The sequence below is a fragment of the Accipiter gentilis genome, chromosome 11, assembly GCF_929443795.1.
Source record: "Accipiter gentilis chromosome 11, bAccGen1.1, whole genome shotgun sequence".
Lineage (NCBI taxonomy): Eukaryota > Metazoa > Chordata > Aves > Accipitriformes > Accipitridae > Astur > Astur gentilis.
The window spans coordinates 6,465,123-6,491,252 of NC_064890.1; positions in this window are offsets into that span (position 1 = coordinate 6,465,123).

Below are 26,130 nucleotides of genomic sequence, written 5' to 3' on the forward strand. Positions count from 1 at the left end.
CTGCTACCATGAGGGTCTTATTGCAGCCAGACACAGGTTAGAGCAGGAGAGAAACTGTTCCAATTAACACCAGAGGACGAAGAGGCCAAAGGACTTGACAAGTGAAAAACTATTTTTGTGTCCTTCTTGGGAGCTGTGCACTGCTGGAAAGCAAGCAGATACTTTACATCAAATGATCCTTACGGCTAATTTAAATAAAAGCTCTTTGTAAGAGCTTGCAATTTTATACATGCCCCTAACCACAGGCAGGACCAGGCACTGAATCTAGCCCTGATGCTGAAATGTCGGCTGGATGTTGAAAGTCCATTTGTAGCTTCAAGCGACCTGTGGAAAAATTCTACACACAAATGTAAGACCCAGTCCTGCAATGACTCAGTGAGACATCCTCATCTCGTATTGTACTTCTTCTCACTGGCCAGGAGTGGGTAAAGGATAAAAGTAACAATCTCAAACATCTACATCTTTTTGCAATTACTTCATTCTTTTCTTAGTAGTGTCTTATCTAAACATGATCTGGTCTCGAATGAATTCAGCTGGAAAGATTTGGTGGTAAATCAAAGTTCAAGCTGATCTGACTGCAGATTTCTAGTTAAAAGCATTCAGATTAGATGATTGGAACTAACCATTACACAAGAATTTGGCTAAAATCTCAAGGAAAAGGTTTTATTTGTTTAGTAACCTTTTTTAATAAAAACATGCTTTGTCTGAAATGATTCCAACCAATACACATTTTGCTGACAGTGCAACTTACATGCCACAAGACCTTTGGATGAAAGTTATCTTTACAGATAATAGCCTTTAGTATTCCCATTATAAAACATATGAAAAATTGGCAAATTTCTTGGAACTGGAAGAATTGTTGAACGAGAATTATAGTTCTATCACAGAAAAATTTTGAACAGCGAAAGGTTGTGCAGATTTATTGCTAGTGTCCTGCCAATGGTTTTAAATGGTTTCTACACAAACACGCACACACGCATACACAGAACATCTCATAACTGAGACAGACCTATGACACAAATACTCCACTTGCCAAGCAGATGAAATCCATGCATTTCAACTGTGACTATTTTGCCTGTCAGTAAAACATGTTGCTTAATTCACTTATGCACTTTGAAAACAAGGTAGGAAGTGAAATCCTTCTCTGTGGTGTGGCTACTCCAAAGGCAAAAAAAATTTGCTCTTCAGAAGTATTTTTCAGAACCCCAAGGATAAGTCTTCTCTGGCAAGGACTTAGCTGTAGACAAAGAGGGGGTGGACTCCATCAGAGACAGAAGAAAAATCACACCTACTCTTGAGCTGGAGGAGGATTTCTTAAACTGGGGCTCCCAAGAGCCCCCTCTAGCACTCCGTCATATGAACACTTTGAAGATCTGTGATGGAGACTTGAAGCCATATTCTTCAAAGGGCAATGAATAGATATGCTGTTCAGACAACTTCAGCAAATAAACAGTAAGCCCATTAAATATTTTTTCTATGTACTGTGAAAGAGTTTAAAGAAGGGGTTCCACCAACTGGCGATGGGGTTTGTGACTTTGAAATCTGGCACTTGAAGAAGAGGCAGTGATACGATCTCCTGCAGATAAGAGAATCAGTGACCATAATACTCGGGAAAAAGTTGAGTGTTCAGTAAAACTTACACCCAATGAAAAAAGGATCATACTATAGGAGGCCTTCAGCTGTTTTGTTTAAATGTGAACATTTATGTATGTAGCTGCCCTTATGCTTTACAAAATGTAAATCTATGAGAAGATGCAGTATGTTTACAATTATAAGTTTGCTATGGAGAGTTGTTAAAGCCAAAGGTGAGCAGAAATATATCAGCTGACCAAAACAAAAACTGCGTCTCTCCACATGCCTTGCCTCACTTATGTCTCCAGATCCTCATGGCTGTAAAAAGTTTCTGATACTTCACAGAAGCGCCCACACACTTTTAGAGCTGGATGCTGGACTTTTTTCCCAAACTGTTTTCTCCAAGCCTGAACTAACAGATCACATCTTTGTGTGAAACACATCAGTCTCTAGATCCACTTGTTTTTCTATTTAGGTTGGAAATTCTGATATTTTTGAGATGGGGAAAACTGTCTGCTAAAACTCATATTGAGTGTATTCAACTTATTTTCAACAGAACCCATTGACAGGTTTTGGGTGGAAATGCATCCCGTTCATTATGAAGACAAGTTTTTAATCAGTTGTCTCGGGATAAAAGGCTTTACTACAGCAAATGTTAATCTGTCTCCCACTGCAGTATTTGGTCTGCTGTACAAATCATGGATTTTCCAAGAGAGTTTTGTGCACCACAGACGGATTACAGTGCTTGACACAATGCCTTCAAAAAATGACATGCTTTCATGCTCTTAAAATAACATGCTTTCACAGTTTTGTTGCTCTTATAGCTGAAACAAGGAGAAAGACTTTTCATTTGTCTTAAACAAGCAGTAGGATCCAGCCTGTGAGATTAGGTGGGAGATTTGCTAGAGCTCCAGTTAAACAGAGTCCTGCAGAATGCCCCCAAATCCCAAAGCATTGTTAAATGGTACCCTATGTCATTCAAAATTAAGAAATCGAGGCAATTTGCCCACTGTGATCACATAAGGTTGGTTTTCTGCTTCACTGTGGAGTGCTGTCTATTAAATTAGTGTCATCAGTCCATTATATCCATCATCATATTTGATAACAAATAAAAATTCATCTTCCTCATGCTTAAGTTTGACCCTTCAGATACATCCAAATAATTAAATCATCAGTTTTTAACCAGGTAGAAAGTTATATTTTAGCACTTTATTAATAAAGAATTATTGGATCTATGTTAATGGGACTGTATGTATGCTAATATAAAGAAGCCAATGTAAGTTCAACTTCTTGCATGGCAGGGTTTGAGAAAAATACCAAGAGCATTGATAAATAAGAGCAATGCCACTGAAAAGGTACAAGCATTACCAATGTAAACGTATTGCTAATACTGCACCATACCATGCCTCAGAGAAAGACTTAACCCTGCTTTTGGGGGACTAATTTTTAAAACATATAGGAATGCAGGTAGATAGAAACAATTTTCTCTTTCAAATAAGTAATTTTATTCTTCTTTTCTGAATTAAGCAATCTGAGAGAAAAATGTTCTGCTTTCAAAGGCCTTACTTTTACTAAGGAAAAAAGAGACATTCTTAACCCAAATCTGTTAACATGTGGCAACTAATTTGAGATGAATTTATGAAGAGAAAGGCTGTTCATCCACGGCCATGCAAGTTAGTAGACTGACATGTTCACTGTGAAAATCACTGCCTACCTTGTCTGTCTCCTCAGAGGTTTTTGCTTTACTTTAGCTAACATAAAGTAAAACCACTTTTTCTCCCCTAATATTAACATAATGAGAGTCACTTCTTTTCATTGTGGAGAAATATTTTAGTATCTTCATTCTAGACTGACAAAACACTTCTTTTCAGAGGAAGTGTGAAAAGAAATGTGTGGTTTATTCTAGATTTGTAAATTGCCTTCTACAATAGTTATAGCATATATACAGTCGAGACTCTTTCATCTAGAGGAAAAAAAACCCCAAAACTAGATTTCTTTAGAAAGCTTCTATTTAGTTTTTTTTTAAAAAAAGACAAACAACAAGACAGAAAAACAGAAATAATAGAGGAAAAAAAAGAAAGCTTCGAAGTGCAATGATCTGAGGTATTTGAAAATTCATTTGCAAGAATAAAGTTTTGAAAACTGTATTCAGAGAAATATCCCCCCCCCCCCCCCCCCGCCCTGCATATGTGCTATTAGTCCATTCAAATGCAATGATGTGAAAAGATCTGAAAATCTTAGAAGAAAACTTAGGATGTTACTCCAGATGGTGAATGAAGCATAGTCATGTCTATTCCACTTAATAACAACCCGCTTAAAGTGAAAAATATAGCCTAACAGCAGAAGGTTTCATGAATACATAGATTTTCACCTATAAAGTATATTCCAAAACTGATCCTTACAAGTCCCTTGAAGGGAATTTGTATGTAGAAAATCAGCAGAGAAAAATTTTTGGTTTGACTTTTTTTTGTACCAATGGTCAAGAGAGAAACAGGACTCTTAGTCATCTGTTCTTGACACTTGACCTGAGGATAAAAGTGATCTGCGGAGGTCAAGCATGTTCACAACCTGGAGATAACATCTCTGTTGAGGAATGTCCTGACTCAGGCCTCTTCTCAGACCACTACGCTGCAATAATTGTTTTCTTTAGCTATTTTTAATGTGAATTCCCGTTTCAAAATCAAACAAGATTTAACTTCCTGTTTATTATTATTCCCTTTCTTTACATTCTTGAGAAGAGGTCTGTGCCTTTTTTAGTAAATTGCATTGTAGACTTCGGTGGGTTTTGTAGTGATTTGTAAAGTATTGGTAAAATGTCTTTGCAAAAACCGAGCTGAGATTCCAGTGTAAAGTTTCAGACTAATCCTGAGATCACAAAACTCTTTTTTACCGGATCAAAACGTAGTCAGTTTTTAAGCACTTTGGGGAAAGACCCTACACCAGTACAGATGGCAAAGCATTCAACTAGCTCTGGAGTCTATAAAAATAATTCCTTTTTATTACTCAGCTCTTTCACAAGTAATATGAAAATAGGTCTGTTTCTTGATGATTATATTAAGGATAATTGGGAGAAAGTAATAGGGCATCTTCTCATTATTGTCTATGAATTGATGTTCTTCAATTACATCCTTTTTATGTGACTGTCCTGTATTTTTTTTTTTAAATTTTTTTAAGGGAGCAATTTTGCCTTCCAAGCGTCTTTTCCAAAGGAAATTAACACATATCATGCTTTTAGACAAAGTACTGTAGCATAATTAATCTCTACACTGTCCTTTCCTAGCAACCCAAAGTAGGAAATATATGCAGCCAAAGTGTAAAGCTAAACAGCTAGCAGGTTTCTATATTTACAAGAATCAAAGCAGTTAAATGACTCAGCTGCCTCCTAATGTGGGCTATATTTGAATTTGGGGAGGGTGGAGGGAAGAATGGGACATTATTGCTTTAACAAGGTTTACTGCTAAACTGAACATATGTTGCTCATAATGTCACTTTCTAAATCAATGAAATTATCATTATAGAACATGTCGACAAATTAGACATGTAAAGTGCAGGCTGTATGTGGGAGAGATGTAATTTGGCTCTATAAAAAGAAATTAAACAATAAAATATCAATGACAGATGTAGTTAGCTAAAGGTTTTGAGGTTTAAATACCAATTTGTGAAAAAAAATTATGCAGACCCAATCAGGGTACGAGATAAAAATACCAGCCTTCATGCAACAAGATGATTAAGTATTTGGACCAGATGTTTGGAGACCTTAGCTGTGCCCTTTATTTAACTGGCAAGCATGCTGGCAAGTCCTTAAATTTGTAAAATCCAAGTAACGAAGGTTAGCTCAGATGGAAGTAATAAAACAATCAAATATCAAGAGTCATTCATGTCTGTGCACAATAGATCATGCTACAGTTCCGAACTTCCCATTTTAGTATACCAGCATAGGTTTTAAAGGAATAGGCTTTTTGCATTATTTTTTAAGAAACTTACTGAAGTATTTTTTTCTGTTCCAACTTTCAGTTCTCAAAGCAAATGAAGAAATTGAATGCATTTGATATGTTTTAGACCCTTTTCCCACCGGTTTGCAGATTTTATTGCTCTTGAGTCTCAGCTAAAACTCTGTGTCATAATTCCTGGGTTATGGCTTTGTCTCGCAGCTGCTATATGGTTGTGGGCAAGGTGTTTAAGACTAAACAATAAAATGTCTGTACATTCAAAGAAGAATGTCTTGCAGGTTAAGAGATGACTTCTGTTTCAGACTCTTCTATCGACTTTGCAGGGTGATCAATCTCTTTGTGCCTCATCTTTTCCCATTCACAAACAGCAGGGTGACATAATCTAATTTTGTAGCTCATTTTCTCTCTTGGGCATAGTCTCATTCCCAACCACATTGGACCTGCTGTGCAAAACCGTGTTGTGGCAGATCAACATTGCGAGCTGCAGCCACGTACCTTTGGGTCCCGGCTGGGCCACGCTATGGCTCCTGTCTGACCCATGCACCAAACTCTCCTTCTTATGGAAACCAGGGCAGCAGATGTGGGAGAGGGGTTTCATACGTATTTGGGCCTTGCCAGAGTGTGAAAAGGGGATGTATCCCAAGCTCAGAAATACCAGATCCCTGCCTTCGATGCAGCCATGCTGCTGGGACAGTGACTAGCAGAGATGGCCCCGGTCTTGTTTAAGCTTTCAAGACATTGCCATAATATAATCAGCAGCGATTCTGAGGGCATAAATAAAAAATAACATTCATGAGGTTTTCAGAGGGATGACATAGTGTGCATAAAACATTTGAATACCACAGACAGAGCAGATGAAAGGGGATTGAGCTGTAAAGAAGAAATCACGCCTTGATGGGCTGATGTAGTTTGGCAGTAGAAGATGGGTTTCGTCTGATCAATGTAGGCATCTACAGTGTATAGAAAGCATCTCAGCTATTCACCCCCACTCTTTATAACCCTTATAGACAATGAAGAAAAAGGTGCTTCTCAGGCACAATTTAACTCTTCTGAAAATAAATCTTTAAAATAGATTCATTTTAGCTACAGCATAAAAATGCCTGTTCCTCACCATTAACTCCGGAGAGAGTCTATGGTGACTAGCTCAGATGTGGACATCTGCTGGATAAATATGAAAAGGCAAATGAAATGTGTGCCAACTGCAGTGACCAGCAATTGGTAGCTTTTCAGCCTGTCTTGATGCTGTAACCCCACCTTAGGAAGCGTTGTAGCCAGCTAGAAAGTTAAAGAAAATAAATGCATGAAAAATACTAACATGAAAATTTCCCGTTTCTTATGAGAAGCTTGATTTGATATTCCCCACAATTTAGGAAAATGAATCCAGCCATATGAGTAGAAGAATATGTTCCTGTGTACTCTGTTGCTCTTGCGTAATGTTCTTTGAAATATGGGTTTCAGCACTTCTGTTACCATGGTGTCACTTGCAAAACACTTGTAAGCCTGCTAGGGACATCAGAACTTGATTAATTAATCTCTACAAAATGCTTTGAGTTTCACTGGGTGAAAGATACTCGGGGTTAGTTTCTTTGGCCATCTCTCATGTGGAGCAGTACCTTCAAAAGCTGAGTGAAGGTATATGAAAATTATTGTTGTCCTGGAAGCAGATAAACTAGTCCTGAAAAAGCAGGTTTTGTAAATTGATTTTGACCCTTCTTTTTTCCCCATTGACCTTTAAAGGGCAGATCTCAGTCCTATTCAAATGACTACCCTCAGTGCACTGACTACTCTAAGTGTAAACCCTTACTTACTCTGGGCAAGCAGGGAACACAGCTTTCGTTATTCAAAAGCACTTAAATGAAGTGAAATACCTTCTTTAGAGTGATTGTCTGAGCATAGAAGAGAGATGGGACTTGTAGGTAGAAGTAATGTCTTTTCCGAGACAAACTAATAGAAGTGAGAAGAAACAGACAAGCTTTAAGGGGCTTTTGTCCTGGAAAGATTGTTTTTTTCCAACACTATCAGTTATTCTAATAAAAGATATTACCTCTCCCTATAAACCTTGCCTATCACCTCTTAATGTTTCTTCTACTGATACTTCTTTTTATTCCGGTTTTCAAAGCTATATGGATTCAGAAGGAGTCCGTATCCATCTTCTGCAGTTTCCAAGTGCTTAAAACACTCTGCCTGTAGAATTTATACTGTATATGGAGTGCTCTCAAAGAGCTGCACTTACATAACAGCACTTGATTGAATGTCTTGTTTTCCACGTGCAAGTCCAACAGGCTGGAAATCAGGACTGCTGAGAAATACCTGCTTTCTGAAAATCATTAGTCTTTTTTCCCCTCCCTAATTAATTTCTTTGTGCCGCTAGAGAGTTGCCCTAGAGGTGCCAAGTTGCTCCAAAGTGTATCATTATGCCTGAATCTGGATCATGCTCTCATGTAACCTGGGCTTGCCTAAAGGTCTGTTGAGATCCCCCACTCGCTGCTAGTGGGGTTATTTGTAAGCTTGACATAACTATTCCCAGATTCATGCCGGAGTTCTATTTAATTGCTCTTGCTCTTCTCTGGACATGATTAGAAGGATGTTCACTTTGTCTCTAAGATGCCTCTGAAAGGAGAAAGCTTCTGGGTATTCATATTGAACTTTCCAATGGCTCTGTTTATCTGCACAAACTGAAAATTATCTACAGTTCTTTGGACAAAGGCAAAATTATCTTGTCTACTGAACTGATCAAAAATAGCATCCCTCCTGCGTTACCCAGCTTGGGCTATTTTTTGTACCTTCTAACTGGGATTAGTTCTACTGTGCCCTTTCCCAGACTTTTAGGGCACTGCTTCACCAAACTGAGACAAAATACTTCTGTAAGAGCTATGACCCCCATTTTGGCAGAGAAATACCCTCAAAATTGACAGACACTGATAGTCCTAGTTTAGAGGAAAAAAATAAACAGAGACATTATCTATTGGAGGGACAACACAACAGGCATAAGCAATCCTGGAGGTTCCTGGAGTGCATTGATGATAACTTCTTCCTCCAAATGATAGAGAAGCCAACAAGAAGAGATGTTCTGCTGGACCTCTTACGCACCAACAATGAGGGACTTTTGGGGGATGTGAAGGTCAAAGGCAGCCTTGGCTGTAGTGACCATAAGATGGTGGTGTTCAGGATCCTGAGGCAGAAAGGGAGGTGAAAAGCAAGCTCACAACCCTGGTCTTCAGGAGAAAAGTCTTTGGCATCTTCACAGATCTGCTCAGAATTGTGTGAAATAAGGCCCTGGAGGGAAGAAGGGCCCAAGAAAGCTGGTTCATATTCAAAGATCACCTCCTGCAGGCTCAAGAGAGTTCAATTTCAACAAATACAAAGTCAGGCAAAAATGCCAGGAGACCTGCATGGATGAACAAGGTGCTCCTCGACAAACTCAACCACAAGAGGAGGCACACAGAGGGTGGAAGCAACCGACTCTAGGTAGCCCTGCTTGAGCAGGGAGGTTGGACCAGATGACCTCCAGAGGTCCCTTCCAACCTCAACCTTCATGTGATCCTATGTGATTCTACGATATTTGCCATCATGTCTTGAAAGCTATCCAATTAGAGACAAAATATATTTTTCAACATATATAAAATAGCAGGATATCACATCCAGCTCATTGAAACACTGAACACTGGAGTCTGGCTGGTGTTCTGGCACTGTATTATCTTCCTTTTTCATCTCTGGGCACTGGCTGCTGGCCACTGGGTCCTGGAGACTGAGCTGACCTTTAGTTGGAGCCAGAATGCTTTTATCATCTGGCCAAAGTAGTCCAGCAGCTATCACCAATTTCTAACTGCATTTCCACGGCATTTTTTCACTGTCAGAGGACGAGTTTTGTAGACATAAGTGGCACACATGACAGAATATAAACTCCCTCTCATTTCACTGAGGGTGTGTGAGGGTATGTGACAAGGACTACAGCATCCAAGTGTTCATTAATGGAGTTTTCTACAGCTGTAAGACATGCTTTTTTGAATAATTCCTAGTGGAGTTTAATTAGAGCAGTTAAAACTTTCTGAAACATTTTTTTGATGGAAAGCTATTTTCGGTGAAACGGAATGTCCCTATTTGGTAAAATTTGCAGGTTTTGGCTGGGGAAAGAAAATCACACAATACATTTTTACTTTGGCAATCATAATCTGGAAAATACAGAAAACTTTCAAAAAAGATATTTATTAATACTTACTAAACAATAATTTCCGTTAATTTTTTTTTCCACAAGGCAAAAGAAATTATTTTCTAACTAGCTCTCTTTATATTAAGCATTTTGCATAACAGGTTGTATCAGCCCTTTGTCGCATAAGCAGTATAAGCAAATGTAAGTTGTTGGCACAAATCCAGACAGCTGGCCTCAGTGGGACATCTTCCTTGGTCATGCCTTTGAATCTAAACACTGCAGACAAAAGGCAGCGGTGAATAAGTCACCCTTTTCACACTGGGCTCCAATTACATCTGTTGCTTTTTGAGGGAGGGCGTTTGAATTTTGCAGACAGTCCTTGGGCAGCTGTTAAGTTTGTAGCCATATCTGAGTCTGAATTCTCATGAATTGAAAGTACTTAAACTCTGCTATGATTCCCATATCCCACAACCATGGGAATCGTGAGAAAACTTAGACTGATTGATTAGACTCTCTGAGTCACCTAACTTCTGTCAGGGATGTGAATCTGGAGAGCCAAAATAAGCTTCCTTCAGACCGGGGTTCACTGGAGATTTCTCTGTGGTGTTTAATAATATGACTGTGCCCAAAGAAAACCAAGAAATCGTACGCTTCTTCTCATCTGACGTTAATAAAATTAATTTGCCTTCAGAGCAATAATGAAATGTTTCTCAAAGGAAACTTATTTTACATGCATTTTTATTTCTTCTTTTGAATAGACTATCTTCTGCATATTCTGCTGATTATATTTATAAATGCTACACTATTTTGAAATCTGAAATTAAAAGGTTTTCAAGCATAAAAAATGCAAAATCTGATAATAGCTTCTTGGTCCATTTTTTCTGCTTCAGCCTTAGTCCCATGAAACCAGAATGGTAGGAGTTATTAATTCCCTGTTATTTATTGGTTATCTAAAGACTTCATCCTTCTTGTGATATCTTAATATATTAAGTGATTTCTATGGAAATGATTAAGGTATTACAGGCAGAAGATTGTGATACTGCTTGAATGGTTCCAAAGCATGTGATCTCCAAGGAAACAGAGATCCTATTACTGGTCCCTTTCCTACAGATGTTCTCTATGGTACAAGATGCTGCGAGTCGTGCCGTTGACTTCGGCAGGACTATTCCTAACATGTGAAGTTCAGTACGTGAAATATGCCTAACTGTGTTATTTTTAAAATAAATTAAACTGTACATAAATTTACCTCAATGACATGCTTCCCAGACTTTTGAACTTCTCTTGTACTCTTTTAAGATGATAATGGTATGAGAAAAGTAAAACTTTACAGCAGAAGTTCAGCTTTTGGGGAAAAAAAAACCCCTGTGGACTCTGGATGAGATCTGTCAGGGCATTGCAAGGGTCAGCCAGCTCTGGTTAGCTTCACAATTTGGATCCACTTTCATCCCAGAGAAATACCAGATCCTCTTCAGAGGTGTAAGGCAATTAAGACATTTCAGCAAACGCTTTACTGTAATAAGGAGGAAAACACAAAATAAATTATGAGTTTTATAACTCTCCATATTACCTCATGACCAGCCTTCCTAGTTAAAGATGTGAATTGTTGTTCATATTTCCACTGCAGTACATGCAAGCTTTGCTGCTGGTAAGGACCCCTCAGCCCTTCACAGTCAAGGTCTGGGACAGCACAAGGATGTGCGGGCAGGTGCCCAAGGGCTAAAATTGTGTTATAGCCATAGGGCAGCCTTGTAAATTTATTGGAAAGAGGAGGGGGGCATGATTTTCCAGTGCTTTGCTGGATTGGGACCTCTATAAGCTTGTTTCCAGGTGGTTTTTTTTCTTAGTTTCCCTCACACACTACTTTATATTGGCTTTACAAAATCCTGGCGTATTAGATGTATTGCAAATGATGTCTTAAATATCACTGATGGCTCCCTGAAGTATTTTCTCTGTTAAAATGTTCAGTCTGATTTAAATGACCAAAGCTACAGAGCTCCCACCAGCTCCCTGAGGAAGCTCTTGAGACTCTAACAGATCTCACCTTCTAGTCAGCAAGACTCTCTCATTTAATTTTGCCCGTCTGTTACCTGCAGACACTTCTTGTACCCTAAGCATGCCATTTGCACTTTCACTGTGATGTGTTATAGCTTGGGATACAAATGACTTAACTGTCTGTTGGTTATGTCTAGCCTTTTGTTCAGAAAATATGTGGATAGAAACACATAAAGCAGAAAAACTGTTAGACATTTTGTAGCTAAACCTAAGCGGTTATTCCCTGGATCTTCTACCTTGCTCTGTTTTTACCGTTTCCTGTTTTAATTGTCTTAACATGGATAGCTAGAGAGAAGTACTAATCCAATCAATTGCGGTCTCTGAATCCCAGTACCTCTGTTCAGGTCAAACTGGAAGTCTTCTTTAGACACTGCCTTTAAAGACCTTTTCATGAACTGTATCAAAGGGTAGAAGCTTTTCATTTTTGAAAGTTGAATTGGAAATGGAAAAAAAAATTCTAAAAGCTGCTGTTGCTGGGTTTTTTTAAGGTAATGCATCTGGCAATGAGTTTATAAAAAGGCTGGGAGACTTAGCAACTCTCTTTCCCCTAAGTTTATAAAGGTAGTTAATGCAGGCAGCTTTACGTTAAAATGGGCCTGTTGGTTCTGGAGCAAAAATTTAAGCCATACATCTCTTTTATGATATTTTAAGGGAAGCTGGTTTGATACTGTAGACTTTGGATAGATTGCCAATGAATTGTAAAAAAGAGAATATGAAAAATAGGACTGTGGGTTTCAAGAAGCCTAGACTGCCTTAACGTTGCACAGAGCCTTTGCAGGGACAAATATATTTGCAGTAAGAGTCTAATTGTCCCTGCAAGTGCAACACATCTTCCTTAGGTACAGTTCAGTTATCTAAGATAACGTTCAAGTTTGTCTTGAGCCACATTAAGATAAGGAACAAGGGATGGCCTTGCTGGACTGAAGAAGACAATCTCCATCCAAAGATCTGCCATCAGCACAAAGTGGGATGCATCCAATAGTGAATTTATGTATTTTTCTCCTAGCTCTGATCTTTCTTTCCCATGTCAGTTGTAAACTTCAATGAAAGGGCTCTATTTTAATGTGTGTGTCTGGCATGGGGGATTTCTCATCTTGGACAGCACTTTTGGATGCTAACATAATGCAGTAATGACTCACCTTCAAATGCAAATTGTTCTGCTCAAGAAATCACAGTTGATTATGACTTGTACCACAGTGATCCAGGATGAGTCTTGCCTCTCACTAAACAGAGTTCAGATAAAGATGAAAAATCCCACTGGTAGAGGAGGAAACAGCATTTCAGGGAAAACATAAGGCTGTATGCACCTCCTGTGCAGTGCCAACACCACGATGAAGCTAACAGCATTTCTTCTCTAGTATTTCTCAGCCCTAAGAGCTAATCCTGCAGGAAGGTAATCCCTCCTCTAATGTCCTTCAGTCTCATTGATTTTAATAGTGCTCAGTGCCTTAAAATATGAGGTAAAACATTTGAATAAAATGCAAACACCCCTATAAAAACAGGGTAAATATAATAATTGAAAATAACAATCGGTCATGAAAAATTTCAGTGGAAGTGATTTTTTCCTGTTACATTCAGCTTTCATTCATTCAATGGACATTTCCACTTTAAGTCTTTGTACCTTTAATTATTTCTGATATGAAATAGCTGCTGTTTCAAGAACGTACGCTTCAGCAGAATGTACAATCGGAATAACTTTCATGCAGTAAAACCAATTTAACTTGTGTGGAACTGAAATGCAAATAGGCAATGGTAGCATTAGTCAGAAGGTTTGTCTATGCATGACAGTTGCTTTGTAGCCCCTGTGATAAAGTGAAAGAGCATGACATTGTCACCTACCTGTCTCTTCATCCATCATTAGTTAGGCTAGAATTGGTTAAGGTGTCATATATGCTGACTGATGTAGCAGCATGCTGTTCAACATTGGTTGCTATGGGTCCCGGAGTCACTAAATCCCTTTTTATTCCTATTCAGACTCAGGGTCTATAAAAGGTGCCATGTCCCTTTGTTAAAAACTACAAGCTGGCACTGAAACCTACAGAAATGACAGACATCATTTCTCTGAATACCTGTAGGAATCTCAGACATGTTTTCTGCAGTCCTTAAAAAAAAAGGAAAAACTAAATATTTTCCCTTCTTTTTTATAGAACGTAGAGGGATTAAGAGCACAGTTTGTCTATGTGATATACCTCACAAGATTTGCTAGTGACTGTGAGCTTTCAGTAATTTTTTCCTACCTTCCTAGTACCCTATAAAGGCTCTCAAAAATCAAAAGGAGTCTTTGACATTTCAGACTCTGGTTAGCCTTTAAAGAATGGTTCAGAAGAAGCACTTAAGTAAGGCATTGTGGGACCAAGCTAAACTATTCCAAGAGGCTGTGATTCCAACGTAATAATCTAATATGTATGTGATTAGTGTTTATAGGAAAATCAAGCTGTTGGGCTTTGAGGCGGAGACAACAATATTTGTTTTATCCAGCTTCTCATAGCATCTAAATGTGATCCGTCTTGTTATTTGATGCAAATTTTTGTTTGGAACATTCTCTATTTTCTTTGTTTCTGAAATTTGGGGGTGGAAAGCATATGTAAATTTTTAGGAAGTAAAGAGCAAGAAGACTTATTTATTTTGTCACTATTGGGCCATTTGTACTGTTTCTGTTGCATGCTCTTGCTTAAGATCAGAATTTTCAAGTATCATTAAAATTAATACGTACTTATACAAAACATAGTGTGTGTATTAAAAAACCAAAGCAAATATTGTTATGCTAACTACTGTAAAGTCAATATCTATGTGAGGAATAGCAGAAGCCTCTTACTAAAGAGCTACATGCCATTGCAAGCACTTTATCACCTTACTTTTACACTATAATTTGTCCTGTGCGATGATCATATTTCAATACTGTTTACAATTACCACACTCAAATTATAAAAGCTCATTTGGCTTGCCATAGAGTAAGATGGAACCAAAGGGACAAGTATAAACCTACAGACACAAGAAAATATTTGGTATTCTTTCCATATTGAAAACAATATTTTCAATATTGTTACTGTTCTTATTGCTTTCATTACTATCTCAATATGTTCTGCAGGGCATTACAGCTAAGAATTTCATTACATGTATAACACTGGATCTGAAGTATTGCAGGTAAGAGTTACACCACATCAAACAATTCTGAGTCTATTTCTTACAGGCATCATTTTAAATTTACAGTTCCATTACTTCCAACTGGGTCTGCAGATTGAGTACTGGTTTATGAAGTATTAATTCTTGTTTTATTTTTAAAAATACTGCTTGCTTAGTTTAAAAAAAAATCAATATATACAATAGCAAACATTTTCCCACTGGGTTACAATCAATTAGAATCCACCAAGAGAAAAGTCATCTGTCAATTGCAAACATTGTACTTAAAAACAAATCCTCAGTGCTGTCTGACTAAGCCAATGTTTAAGCAAACAAATATATTCAAATATTCAAAGTTATAGTTGATGTAGTAACACTTTTTGCTGAGCTTAATTCAAAAATCATTGCAGTGTGGTAAACAGAACACCCCTAAAACAGAGATTAAAACAACCGATGGTAGAACTGCATATAAATGACAAAATAACCACAGGTATATGAATCTTTATTGCTGAAAGAGACCACATTTCACAGTAAACACAAGAGGTGGAGGTGGGGTGACAGAAAAAAATAACCATTTAAATAAAAAATAATAGAATGTTACCAGTCTGTGCCACGGCCACAGAGTTTGACAATGCTCAGATCACGCACCAGTAATGTCTCATTCTTATGGACATATATTATAAATATATATTATATACAGACATAATATTATGCATTCGGCTGCATCTTATTGATCATAAGACTTAAAGACAAAACATAAGATTTACTTTTTCATTGTTCTTTGACTCTATAGGGCACACCTGAGTCACATTTTCATGCTTTTCTTCAAGGCCTTATAGACCTGAAAATTCATGGTTTTAATAAAAGACGAGGTTTTTCCTGTTTTCATATGACTCACATTAAATCACAGGACCTGGCAATATTGCTATAAATTTACAGGCATGCATCACAAAGATTAGAAGGCGGCACTTGTCTTTGAACACATCTTTGACTTTCAATGTACACACTGTTATTTAGGGATCTCTACATTAAGCTTTATACCTTTTTTTTTCTTTTTTTTTCCCCCAAGGATCCTAGTCTCTGAACTGCTGTTAAACACCCAGCACTAAAGACTGTACTGAACGGTCAGCAGCAAACCTGCCTCCCATAATTTGTATGCAATGCTGCAGCAACGGCAAAGAGAGGTTACATTGCCCACTGCTTGGTTTAATTGGAGTTAAGTAGATCTATTATGTCAGTGTGCCCCATACACTAGCTGTTTATTTTGATTAATGGATGCATCCCTATGAGTGAAATGTCTGTGTGAGAAACTTTTAGAAGAAATAAGTGAACAGTAAGAAGATGTTATATAAACTAATTTTCCCAAGAGATCTGTGTATTTTAGTGCTTCTCCCTGGCTGGGGTAGCCAATTTCAGACTCTTTGATAGATTTGCTGCTCGGGATGAGAAGTACTCAGCAATTGTTATATTTCACAAGCTGGGACCCTAAGAATTGAGACACTAAATCACCAGTCTTATTTAAATTTCATTACTTCTAATTTGTGACAAAAATAATATTGAGTAAACTATGAGTGGGGATCTGGCCAAAAGGGATGTAGAGACTTGAAACGGGCAGTTTAAAAGAATAAGATGTGAAATAAGACAGGGGAAAAAAGCAGCTGGGAAGAAACTTCTTAGATTTGCTCATAAGCAAAAGGATATACAGCCTGCAAGGGTATTGTGATGGCAAAATAACAAAGGTTAAGGCATTAGCTAAAGGAGGATAAATCCACCATCTATAAGCATCAGACTGGCAGATAGATTCAAGGCTGTCGTCTTCCTGGACTGTAATGGAAGGAAAAGTGGTTCTGCTTTGGGAGGAACGCAGGAGAGGAGATGACTCTTTTAGAGAGCACGAGGGGTAGATGAACCTAACTGGAAAGAAAATGCGAGGACCAGGACAAAACCTTTCCAGACAAACTCCATCAAGGTCAGGTAAATTCGAGTCCCTTCCAGCATCAGCTGAATCTTCCTGGTGGTTACAAAGGGAACGTAAATGACTCGTTTATGCTAAGTGCCTGAAACCAAGGCATCAACCCTGTGCCATCTGTGAACGTTACCAGCCATGTGTGCTGCAGGAAACGGCTGTACTGTGGCCTCGGACTGAAGGTTATTTAGAGAAAGTCCTTTTGTGATCTTACTTATTGCACTGAAAAACGCAGGGAAAGGGGGTGCCCTCAGCAGCCAGAATCTGCTCAGGACCTCCTAGAGGCACACCAGCCATGCCTTCTAGTGGGAAACAGGGCCAGAGAGATTACCTGGCGGAGGTTCTTTAGGAGGTTAGGACCAAGGGACACAAGCGCTTATTAGAAAATAAGAATAACAACCAAAGTTGGGATAATAGCTCATAAGCTCTCAAAGTTTCTAGATGCTTATCCTAATGACAATTGAACCTCTGAACCTTCTGAGGTTAACTTGTCCCCACTTATAACATCATTAGGAGATAATGTCAATGAAATGGAACATTGTCACAGGACAGCAGTTTCCCACTGCTAAATAAATGCTGAGCTAAAGCCAAGTTATTTATTTTCAAAGTGGGAAATATTTACCCTGTGAACATGTTCTGTTCCAGTGACTTTATGTCTGTTACACCAAAATGCTAATGAGGTAGATGCTGCCTGATGCATGTGGTTAAACTAATAAGAGTTTCTCCATGTCTTGCTATTGAAAATATGTATTTTTATTGGATTAGAGAACAGATTCACTCAGCATTTCAGCTAATCTGGAAAACAGTTCATTCATTCCAGTGCAGTTTCTGATATACACCCTACTTCAGTGGCTCCTCAAGGTAAACAGCTGGAAAGCCCTGTTGTCATTCAACAGGTATAGACCTGTAAATTAATTGTCTTGCTAGGCTAACAACTTGACATATATGATGGGGCACTGTAGACGTCACAGGAACCAAAGTTGCAGAATCCCATTAATTTCAACGTGAATGTTACGAAAGGAATATCAGCAGTTTCTGGAGATATGGAGAAGGAGGAAGATGTCTGGGCCAAGAAGCTGCTGTTTGCGTAGACCCGAGACTTTCCAGGACCAAACCCAAGCAGATGTAGGAATTTGGAGAAAGACACATCTGCTCAGTCAAGCATGGGGAGTACGGGTGCCAGAAGAAGGGGATGGATATAGGGGCAGGAAGGTAAATAGTTTTAATAGCCACTTCTATTAAAGCAAGTCTCTACCAGAGCTACGGACTGGTTTCTCGCCTGCTTTGATCATCACAGTCTTTGATTGTTGACCGCCTAGAGGAAACAGAAAAATTGTTTGCACAGAAGACCTCTATTTTTAATTATTTCTTATATTAAAAAAAATCAAAGCTTAAATTAGAAGTTCTAAAATTCAACAAATTCTTCCTTTCTGGCCATATATATTGAGGAAAGGCTTAAAATTATGATTTGGAAAGTAAATTTCTAGAGAGAAAAAAAAATCCCATTAAAGACACTCCCTTTCCCAAGAGCACCGAGTTCCTAAGTCACATGATGTTAGTACCATATTTGTTATTTCAGGGGTTTAAGACTCCTTAGTGCTTCTGTGGATCTGGATCCTCATGCCTTTAATTTACCAAATCATAGTTTCTTCAGTAGTGAGAGTTGAATATTGCATATTGCATAGGCCTGAACTGGAAGTTGATCTAAACAGTAAAAAGCATTGACTGTTAAGGAATACTTATATATTGTAATGAAGCCTCTCTTATTATTTACACCTATTATCCTTATTATTTTTACCACATGGACTTTTTCTTAGGCAAGGCGTTTGGGTAGAATCACCTAATAAAACCATTAATCCATTGCCTAGCAGTTTGTAGTAAGGTATTCCCACTGCTTCTCTGCTCCTTGGTGAGGCCAGGATATTTTAGTGTTTCAGAAATAAACCAGCCTCAGAGCGTTAACCACAAGGGCACACCTTTATGACTTACTGTATTCCATTTTCTTGCTTTTGTTATGAACTCTCTCAGTGCTTTACTCTGTTCTGAAAATTATTTTTAAAAAAGGAATGTATTTTCCAGGAGCAATCCTAGGGAACGTTGATGTGGGTTTGAGTTTGCATTTTGAGAAACCTTCCTTTTCAGCATATATCCATAGCTCCATGACAGTCCTTCCTTGGACGACATATGTCAATGGTGGTAAGCTCTACAGCTTCCTCCATATTCAAATTGCCTCAACGTGCTTTTTCTGCAGGTTTATTTCAATTCATTTTAATATAGTCTCAGAGCAGATGTCATCAGGATCCAATAATCACAGTTTATTGGGTGGACAGAAAGCAGGCAGTGAAGTCTCTATTGGGATCTTCTGCATCAATTTATGAGGTGCACTGCAAAACTAAAATCCATCTGATTTCCATCAGCTTAGCTATAAATGTAGGCATAATGATTCTGTCCACTTATTTTCAAATCAATTTAACATAACTATCTCCCAGAATTAGGAGACATGGATCACTGCACAGTTTAGGCACTAATACAGTGGTTTCTACTCACCAACGTCCAATAGCACTGATTAGTTTAGCGTCCTACTCCTGCATTCACTCCACATCTTTAACAACTATTGGAAACTGTAGAGTTGTGTGGTCTGGGCTTTCCTACACAATCCATGCAATTTGGAGAGCAGAAAAGGCAAAAGGTTTTAATATCAACTGCTACAATTGATAAGTGCTTAGCGCATCAGAATGCTAAAAATAATTTGGTGCTTTGGGGATAAAAATGTCAATAACTTGAAATTTGGAAATTTGGAATGACATGTTCATGGAAAACTTGGATTGAATAAAAATGCCCATTTTATAAGCAAAAATGAACTCTGTTTCATTTGTGTTTTCTCCCAGTTTTCAGCTGTCTCATCAGCTTTGCTAGAATACAAGTGGTTTACACAAGTATAGTTATGCTGATGGTTGAAATGGGGGCAAATCCCAAGTTAGACAATACATTAGTGGAATTTATATGAATATGTAAATATGCATAGCAATATTTCAGTGTACACATTATTCCAGAGCAAAATTCAATTCACAATGTGTAAAGAAAGAATTGAGACATTAAGTTGGATGCATTTTAACGTGGAATTTTAATTTGTATTTTCTATGTTTATTTATAGGGAAGGCTTTATTATGAACAGGATGTTCATCTGATCAAATGCAATGATGCAATTAAATTGCTGCTTGTTGAAACAGGTTTTATGGTGCTTATTAAAAGTAAATATAAATAAAAGTTTGAAGACCTGTTTGATCAGAAATGCCTTTTGATATTAGATGGAAATATATCATTGCATGAAATGCCTTAACTCTTTAAATGTGGCAGATGAGTGTTTTTAACATCACCACACCAAATTACTATAAACATATATGACACAACTAATTTGTTTTTTTCAAAAGCTTTTGTCAGAGACCTCATGGGAGGCCATTAAAAAAACAACACAAACTAATCATGGGCTATATCAGAAATATCCAGGTCAAAGACAGAATCCAGTATGAGAGTATACTGTTAGAAAGTCAGGCAATTTAAGAAGAGTAAGAAAAGACTTGTTCTGCTACCAAATGGAGGGGAAATCTATGGAAAGAAACATCCAAACAAGCCAGTGTCTACTGCCTTTTTTGCTTCTGCCTTCACTAAAGAGACTGATGTGATGAAATGGCTAAAGCAATTAAAGGCATGAACAAATGAGAAAAACTGAGACTAAGATAAGTGCTTATGTTAGTTATATATTTTCATGGTCACTGAGCCTCAGGAAATCCACCCCAAAGTGAGCACTATCAGAGAAAAAGAGCTGTCAGGACAATCTCAGAGCTGTCACTGGTTATCTTGGGGAGCTTATGGGGGGGGGGGGGGGGGGGGTCCAGAATACTGGAAAAGTGCAATTATTGAGCCTATCTTTAAAAAAGGGGGAAAGGAGGATAGATTTGTCAGCTTAACTTCAATTCCTAGAAAAATCCTGGAGCAAATAACCAAGCAAACAATTTGTAAGCCCCTAGAAGATAACAAAAAGATGAGTGACAGCCAACACGGATTTGTCAGTGTGGTGGGTTGACCTTGGCTGGACGCCAGGTGCCCACCAAACCGCTCTACCAGTCCCCTGCTCAGCAGGATGGGGCAGGGGAGAAAATAAACTTGGGGGTCAAGATAAAGGCAGTTTAATAAAGCAAAAAACAAAGGCCGTGTGTGGAAGCAAAGGAAAACAAAAGATTTCTTCTCTACTTCCCATCCACTTCCCTGGAAGCAGAGCTTCAATATAGGTAGTGGTTTCTCCAGAAGACAAACGTCGTAACAACGAATGTCCCTGCCTCCTCCTCCTTTCTCTTAGCTTTTATTGCTGAGCAGCCACCATATGGTGTGGAATATCCCTTTGGCCAGTTTGGGTGGGCTGTCCTGGCTGTGTCCCCTCCCAGGATCTTGCCCAGCCCCAGCCTGCCGGTGAGGGGGGCGAAAATGTTGGAGAGACAGCCTCGATGCTGTGCGAGCGCTGCTCAGCAGTAGCCAAAACACTGGGGTGTTATCAACACCTTTCTAGCTACCAATACGGAGCACAGCACTATGAGGGGTGCTGTGGGGAAAATTAACTCCATCTCAGCCAGACCCAATACAGTCAGAAACAAATCTCATCAAACCAACTTCATTTCCCCCTACGATAAGGTAACAGGCTTTGTAGATAGGGCAGAAGCAGTAGATGCTGTATATCTTGACTTCGTTGAGGTTTCTGACAATGTTTCAGCTGACACTGTCATAGTAAGGGAGGGAAACATTGGCTAGATTAAACTACTATAAGATGGGCAGAGAAATGGCTGTAAACCTCTACTTGAGGCAGACAGAGGAAAAGAAAGTGTATTTATTAGGCCAGATGATGCCAAGTAACTGAAAAGAGGTCCAACCACTTGGGAGGGTGAGATTTCAGAATGAGCTTGACAATTTGTAGAAACAGTCTGAAATATCTAAGATGACTTCAGGGAACAAATGGCTAATCAGCGGCTCTGCAGAAAAAGTACAACGATGGAGAATAAGATAAGAGAGGATCCCTGAAATGAATATTATCAGCAAAGTGACACTTTTGCAGAAAAGCCAAATACTATTATGGGATGTACAAGCAGAAATAATCTCTCTAAAATACATGACATAATCTTTTCTGCTCTATTTGGTATGAATGAGGGCGTAGCTGAAGCATGGTGTTCCCTCTGCAGTTTGCATTTTAAGAAATATTTGGGTCAGCTAAAGGCAGAGCAGAGCGATTAGGGGTGTAGAAACTTGACCTATTAGAAATCAAAGAGTTGAGATTGCTTCCTCAAGAGAAAAGACCAAGTGGAGACAGGATTAGTAGTCTCCGAATACATAAAAGGTTGCTGAAAAGGGGAAAAGATTGAATTGTTCCACATACCCATTTTTGTATGCGACAAGAAATAATGTGCTCTAAATTGCAGAAAGGAATATTTAGGTTAGACAGTGGAAGAACTTTTTAATGGTAAGAATGGTTAAGCACAGAAATATATTGCCCGAGAAGATTGTGAATCTCCATCACTGGAGACCAGTTTACGAGCAGTTTAGGTAAACATATGTTAGGAATAGTTCAGAGAGAGCTGATCCTGCCCGGGGTAAAAGAATGACCCCTTGATGTTCCTTCCACCCATTCTTTCTTTATTTCTCTAAACCATTAACACGATGGCACACAATGGTTCACCATTCAGAATTGTGGAGCTGAATGTATTTCCTAATGATGCGCACAATGGATAAGCAGGACGTTGACAGATGACAGAATATTTTCTCTAGTTAAAGTTTACTCAGAGGAATTTGTGACAGTCCTAAACGGGAAGAATGATAGCGAAGATAGATAGCTTGAAATACTTATTCACAGTGCTGGCTAGGCTAGTTAGCAAACCAGAAGTCTAGGAGACTTTGTGCATAAGACACATGAAGGGCCTGTTCAGCCCTCCCCAATGGTGAAACTGAGCATGAAAGAAAGGAGTCTACACTGACAGTCATAATACTTTTAGGTAAAGTCAAAGAACTTATTGTTTTTTAACTTGGATTATTATATGAATTTGGGTCATTCTTTAGCAGAAATACAGAAGTCCAAATTTGTATCGTTTCCTTATTACAGAGGAACTGAATGACTAGATTGGTTGGAGACGAGTGGGGAATATTAAAAAGCTAATAAAAATAATGATATACTGAAGTGTATTCCATCTTATAATTCAAGATCACATGAGCACACAACACCATTTGTGCCATTCCAAGCGATGAGGAAAATGAAACCCTAGAATATCACTAACCAGCTATTTTTTAGGTTACCTGTCATTTAGAGTAGTCTGGCTTAGAGACAGGAGAGTGTATTCATCAGAAGAGCAATAGAGCAACACTCATAAATAGGTGGTGTGTTTTGAACTCTCTAAGACTGCTTCAGCTCTCTGTACAATAGAGGCTTGTATCCTGGTAAATGTTTTCCTTCTCTCCAGTTAGTAACTATGCACCGTTATTAGCCATCAGAGTCTACACCGGGCCATTCTGCCCTTGCAGACATGTAATCTACTGTAATTTGCTTCCTTGCAAGTAGCAACTCTTTTTTGAAGTATGATTATGTAGGCAGGTTTTGCCTAATCGCAGCGCATTCTACTTCTTAGAGAAATGCATAGCATCAGATATGAGTCTACCACATCTTTTGAATTAACCAAGGTGTTACCTGGAGTTTTTACCATGATTACAAGCCAAAGAAAACCTATGTGCACCAAGATGCTAGTGATATCTCATAAGGAATGTTGTCTTCCAAGTCAACAAAGAGCAAATCTGTGCTCCTAAATTCACAAAACATAACACAACACTGCTAGGTTTTCTTGATTTTTTAAGATGAAGAAACAAGAACTTCCTACCTGCCTGGAGTGTCAAGGAAAGAAACCTCACTGTTTGCATTTCCTATCTAACTATATTTGTCTCATATCAATATAAAATGATTGTTGTATTTCCCCCAGCTGCAGTTGTCTTTGCAAAGTGGATAATTGTGCCTCAGAGTCTCTAAACCGTGTTGGTGTTCTTCAGGATATAAACTGCTACACAGATAACTAAAAAAATCATCTACTTTCATGGTTTAGTTTGATCATAAAGGAAAGACAATTGCTTGCACAACATTTAGAGGAGGAAAAGTTATTAGCAGAGTTTAAAGGTGTTACTTGTTGGAATACAGCAACGCAGACTTAACAATTTGAAATTACTGTAAGAGTCACTAAATAAAGTAATGGGGTCAAATCTCATGTGTCTCTAAACTGGTACAGGTCCATGGAGTTTAACAACGCTGTGCTAATTACATCAGCGGAGAATTTGTCCTCTAGTTTCTCAAGGCCTGTCACAGACAAAAATGCTTTGCACACAGGCGTTTATTCTCAATTTGATATCCTTGGATGTGCTTGTTTGTGTTTATATAGATACCGAGACTGATACGGGGATAGATCTGTGCAGTTCTCTGGCTCTGGCATGGCTACCAGCAATCTGTACGTTTTCATTTTGAACTCTGGCACCTCAGAATAAGCTGGAGAAGAACTAATAACTCTGCCTGGTGTCTTCAGGTCTAGAGAGATCTGAAATGCTTTTATTGATGGACGATGAACTCTGTTTGTGTCTGAGGAGTGTGGGGAGAGTTAAGGGGCGTTCTGCTGCTGAAAAACCATAACTATTGAACTACTTTTACTGAGGAAGGGAAAAAAGCGAGCAAACAAAACAACTCAATGTACTGTGTATTAGGCCTGAATTCACCTTAGGCCCTTTATCTACTTTTTTCATCCTGTTTTCTCCCTGCTTTATTCCCTGCTCCAGCCTATAAGGATTTGACAGCACTGTTGCCCTTTAGCAATGCTTGCTCTACATGGGAGGGCAGCAAAATATTAGCTAGTTTAATGACACTCTCTGGCTCCCTAGAAGAGCAGCATTCATCATCATCACTTAAGAAAACACCTTATCTCAAGTAGACAAGCTCAAGCAGGTTATTGCGTCCACATCCATTACAAGGTTGCAACATGTACACTGAGGTTACCAAGAGTCAACATACGTTTTACTACGGCTTCAGAGAGAATTAATGTATTGAACTACAGTGCTAGCTAATTACCCATATCATTGACCCTGACACCTTAATGGAAAGTATTGTTCACCCACTGCACAGCAGCTCACACAGAATTAGCGTTGCATTGAACATATTATAATTAAGGCCTGAAAGCAGAGAAATTGTTAGAAAGAGGAAAAGAGGCCACTCTTGGTCTGCCTTACTCCCTCTCTCCTGTTCCTCCTTAAGGTGCAACTCTGAGTGGAGTTTTCAGTTCATTTATATGTGTTGCAACCTTGTGTCAAACGGTGATGTCCAAGACGGTTTTGTCTTGGGATCCTAAGATCATAGGCTTGTTATATGTTAATTTAGGCTAGAAGGAACCTCATCCATCCAAGATCCTGCTCACAGCAGGGTCAGCAAGGAGGTCAGACCAGGCTCCTCAAGGCTTTAATAGGTTTGGGTAGCAAAATGCTCCACCTCTCAACTGGATTGCTCCTGCCAGTCACTGAGGTCACTGCTGCTCTCTGCTTCTCTAAGTAGTGCTAACTCCACCATGTAGAGCACTTCACTAGCTGTGTCTATTTCCTTTTAATTGTACTCCTTACTAACACCCCATCACTTTGTCACCACACTCACAACACTGAGGTAGTAAGTTCCAGAAAGTAGTTCTAAACATATAATTATTTGTGGCTTCCCAATCACCATCTGTTTTCTAGTTTCTTCCCCATTATTAATCTTCTTCCTCTTTGCTGACTAGTCAGTTGTCTTAAATATTATTCTTTTAAGTCTCTATAGTGTCCGATGAAAAGGAGTTAGGATTCTGAACGTGTTCTCAGACTTAATCTTGCAATTATCTACTTCATAGTTTTCATCCCTCTGCCCAGGCTCTTTCTTTAGGAAGATTATTTGGCCTGAATAAATACCTTCAAGGTTTGAAGACTCAGTTTCAATAAAGTTTACAGAGGCTTTCATCTTTATCGACATTACAAAAGTCTGCAGTGTGATTTTTAAATTTAGTGGCATAGTGTCTTCCTTGGGCTCATAACAATACTCTTGCCCAAGAGTTAGGAAAACTGTAGTAACCACCTTTTCAGTACTTTGATTCATCTTTTCCTTACTGGACTCAGAAACTGGATTATAGGGTATAAAGACATGGAAAATGTTAAGAACATGTGAAGATTAATGAATAGGACTGAAAAGCAGAGATCCAAGGATTATAAGGCATATTTCAGATGACTATAGATCACTT